Genomic DNA, 4681 nt, shown 5'->3' on the forward strand with positions numbered 1-4681 from the left:
AATAGTGAGTATGACTTCTGAGGCTGAATTATTAAAGACTTTGTGGCTTTGGCCCTGTTCTCTCATGGATCAACCTATCTGGGAGAAGCCAGCTGCCATATTGAGAGGATGCTCAAGTAGCCCTACAGAGATGCCCATGTGATAAGGAACTGAGGCCCCCTGCCAAGAGCTGTGTGAGTGAACAATCTTGGAGGTGAATCCTTTGGCTACAGTCAAGTCTTCAGATGACAGCAACCCCAGCCCACATCCTGGCTGCAATATCATGAGAGACTCTGAGCTAGCACTATCCAGTTAAGCTGTTCCTGAGTTCTTAATCCACAGAAACTATGAGGTAATAAATGTTTGTTTTGTTTTAAGCCATTAAACTTTGATATAATATGTCATACAGCAATAAACAACAAGTACAGTACAGTAACATTATAATCAGCTCCAAGGACAGAAACATTGCTATTGACTCCTGGAAGGTGGGCATCCCCACATCCAATAATGTATTCCAGACAGATGAAGAAGCCAAACATTAGAACCCTCAAAAAGTACTAGAGAAAAATACAAAATAAGTTTTTACATTATTGGGGTGTGAAAAGCCTTCCTAGGCAAGCCATGAAATCCAGAAGTCATGGAAAAGACTGACAGATTTAACTATATAAAAGCAAAACCTTAAGCTGGGTGTGGTGGCATGTGTGTGCAATCCCAGCTACGTGGTAGGCTGAGGCAGGAGACTTGCTTGAGCCCAGGAGTTTGAGGCCAGCCTGAGCAACATAATGAAACTTTGTCTCTAAAAAAAAAAAAGGAAAATCTTGTGTATGAAAAAAGCAGCATAAACAATGTCTGCAATAAATGACAGACTGGAAGAAACTGCCTAGAGAAGATAAAGGTAAACGTCACCATGTATAAGGAGCAGCTTTTATTGGGGAAGTTTTCAAGTAAACACTTGGCAGCATGAGGCATAACCCATTGTGATCCAGGGAAGCAGCCCAGGCCTCCCCACCCTGGTTCATCATCTTTTAATTGTGTAAGCTTGGAGTGGCTTTACATACAGGAAATAAACAGTCAGAACATGGGAGCAAACATATTGGAAAAAGGGGAGCCCTCCATCCAGAGCAAATTTGGGTTTGTCACAGCCACTCCAACTAGGGGGAAGAAGGAGCTCTCATCTCAAGCAGGCAACATGAGAAGGGTTCTGGAGTCATCACTGGACCATTTTGCTTGTCACTGTACAAAATGTTCGCAACATACAGCACAAACAAAATGTGAATATCACCAATAAGCATAGAGTTTCTACAAATTAATTAGAAAAATAGTCTAATAAGAAATAAGCAAAATATAGAAACACAAATCACAGATGAAGAAGTATAAAAGACCCATAAACATACAAAAAGATGCTTGATTTTGCCCAATGACAGGGAGAATGCAAAATTAAAACCAAAATGAAATACTATTTTTAACTTATTTGATTGGCAGAAGAATGTAAACAATTTACAATAACCAGTGTTGGTGAGAGAATAAGTTGGTTCAGCATTTTTTAAAAAGCAAGCAATTTGACAATATCTCTCACAGTTATAAGTAAATAAATCCTCTGCGCACAATACACTCTAAAGAAATCAATATTTCAGAAAAACACAGAAGCTCAGAGAGACATGAACCCCTTTATTCCCAAAATATTTATTACATGCTATTCCAGGGGCTGGAGATGTAACAGTGAAAAAAAAATCCCTGCTGACATCCTAGTTGGGTAGGCAGTTAAAAATCTGTGGGCAAATGAGGTGCTATTACACTCTCCAAGGATGCCACAAGTAAAAAGACTGATGATGTCAAGTGTTGATAAAAATATGGAGTAACTGGAACTCTCATACTTTGCTGGTGGGCATGTAAAACAATTTGTCAGTTTCTTATGACATTAAATATACACTTATCATATAACCCAGTGATATGGTTAAGCTTTGTATCATCTTGAATGGTAATCCCCATTTTTCCCATAATCCCCACATGTCAAGGGAGAGACCAGGCAGAGTAACTGAAGCATGGAGGCAATTTCCCCCATGCTGTTCTCATGATAGTGAGTTCTCAAGAGATCTGTTGGTTTTATTTTATTTTATTTATTTTTTTGGGGGGGTTACCAAATTTCTTTATTTGAAGGAGTGGTACATAGAACTTAAGTGGATGTTTTCGTACAACTTATAGAAAAGGTAAAGGAAACCCCAATATGCATGCACTGCCTTGGTGACCAGGGAAGTCACCCCGTGGCTATGGGGAAATTAGCCTAAGGCTTAGCTTTCATTATCACTGTCTCCCAGGCTGTGCTTGTCAAAGAGATATTCTGCCAAGCCAGATTGGGGTGCTCCCGTCTTGCACAAGTTGGTCATGTGGTCACCCAATTCTTCGATGGATTTCACCTGCTCATTCAGGTAATGTGTCTCAATGAAGTCACACAAATGGGGGTCATTTTTGTCAGTGGCCAGTTTGTGCAGTTCCAGTAGTGACTGATTCACATTTTTTTCCAAATGTAATGCACACTCCATCGCATTCAGCGCGCTCTCCCAGTCATCATGGTCTCGTTTCTTGGTATCCTGAAGGAAGATGCGGCCACCTCATTGGTTCTGCGACTTCATCAGCTTCTTGGCATGTTCCCTCTCCTCATGAGATTGGTGAAGAAAGCACTTGGCAAAGTTCTTCAAGGCCACATCATCGCCGTCAAAGTAGTAAGACATGGACAAGTAAACACAGGAGGCGTAGAGCTCCAGGTTGATCTGGCGGTTGATGGCGGCCTCTGAATCCTGGTGGTAGTTCTGGCGCACCTGCGAAGGTGATGCGGTCGTCATGGTGGCTGCTAAGGAGAGGCGGTGGCGGCGGTGGCTGCGCGGTGCTAGAGAGGCGGCGGGGGCCTTGGGGCGGTCCGAGGACGCGGTGTGGAGGTGATGGAGGGCTGGCTGTGGGCGGCTGGCCGGGGTGGGGGACGAGCGCCAGATTCTGTCCAAGCACTGTTGAAGCACGATACTGTGGCGACTCTGGGCGAAGAACTCTGATCTGATGGTTTTATAAGGGGCTCTTCCCCTTCACTTGGCAGTTCTCCTTCTGCCACCTTGTGAAGAAGGTGACTTGCTTCCCCTTCACCTTCTGCCATGATTGTAAGTTTCCTGAGGCCTCCCCAGCCATGCTAAATTGTGAGTCAATTAAACCTCTTTCCTTTATAAATTACCCAATCTCAGGCAGTTCTTTATAACAGTATGAAAACTAATACTGTATAACAGTATGAGTACTAACACACCGAGTAACAGCACTCTTAGATATTTACCCAAAAGAAATGGAAACGTATGTCCATAAAATCTTGTACATAAACATCCATAGCAGTTTTATTCATGATAGCCCCTAACAATAAACAATCCAAATGTCCACCAACAGGAGAATGAATACACAAATTGTGACATACAATACAGTGGTATACGACTCAGCAAGAAAAAGAAATTAACTGTAAATATACAACAACATGGAAGACCCTAAAAATATTATGCTAAAATAGATTGTAGTCACATAAAAGTGCATCCTATATGATTCCATTCATATGAAATACCAGAAAAGACAAAAATTGATCGATAGTGGCAAAGCAAATCAGTGCTTGCCAGGGGCTGGGGGTGAGATGAGGGAACTGAGGGCACAGGGGGCACTTCTCTGGGGTGATTAAAATGTTCTATAGGCCCAGTGCGGTGGCTCACACCTATAATCCCAGCACTTTGGGAGGCTGAGGCGGGTGGATCGCCTGAAGTCAGGAGTTTGAGACCAGCCTGGCCAACATGGTAAAATCCCGTCTCTACTAAAAATACAAAAATTAGCCAGGTGTGGTGACAGGCACATGTAATCCCAGCTACTTGGGAGGCTGAGGCAGGAGAATCACTTTAACCCAGGAGGCACAGGTTTCAGTGAGCTGAGATGGCACCATTGCACTCCAGCCTGGGTGACAAGAGTGAGACTTTGTCTCAAAAGAAAAAGTTCTATACTTTGATTATGGTGGTGGTTACCTGGGCTACATTTGTCAAAGCTAATCAACTTGCATACTTAAAATAGGTACGTATTATTGTACATATGTAAATTATACAACCATAAAGGATGCCAGGCATGGTGGCTCATGCTTGTAATTTAGCACTTTGGAAGGCTGAAGCAGGAGGATCGCTTGAGCCCAGGAGTTTGAGATCAGCCTTGGTAACATAGTGAGACCCAATCTCTACAAAAAAAAATTTTTTTTAATTAGTCAGGAGTGGTGGCATGTGCCTATGGTCCCAGCTACTCGGGAGGCTGAGGTGGGAGGATTGCTTAATACCAGGAAGTCAAGGCTGCAGTGAGCCATGATCACTCCATTGCACTCCAGCCTAGGCAACAGAGTGAGACCCTGTCTCAAAAAATAAATAAATTACATAAATAAAAAGTAAAAAGAAAAAAATATATATGTAAATCATACATCCATAAAGGTGATTGAAAGTAAATGTGTGGGTGGATTTTTGCCATATATGGCACAGTCCAACCCATGAAACTCTCTGAAGACAACAGCATGGGTTCTTCCCTCAGGACCTACAAATATGGCACCAAGTATCATGATAGAATGTGTAAGAGAGACTGAGCTCCACAGTCACACAGATGAGGACACAAGGGGACACCTGTCAGTCAATATACACACTTGCGCTGTCTCTCT

At 42.7% G+C, this 4681-nt stretch overlaps 1 pseudogene across 1 annotated transcript; it reads right to left on the reverse strand.

Annotated features, from left to right (window-relative positions):
• Positions 1 to 2168: 2168 nt before the first annotated feature.
• On the reverse strand, positions 2169 to 2929 carry LOC108288148 (annotated as a pseudogene). Its single transcript, XR_001818618.2, has one exon. The product of XR_001818618.2 is annotated as a ferritin heavy chain-like (transcript).
• Positions 2930 to 4681: the final 1752 nt, after the last annotated feature.

This window comes from Cebus imitator, unplaced genomic scaffold, assembly GCF_001604975.1.
Source record: "Cebus imitator isolate Cc_AM_T3 unplaced genomic scaffold, Cebus_imitator-1.0 Scaffold366, whole genome shotgun sequence".
NCBI classification, from domain to species: Eukaryota; Metazoa; Chordata; class Mammalia; order Primates; family Cebidae; genus Cebus; species Cebus imitator.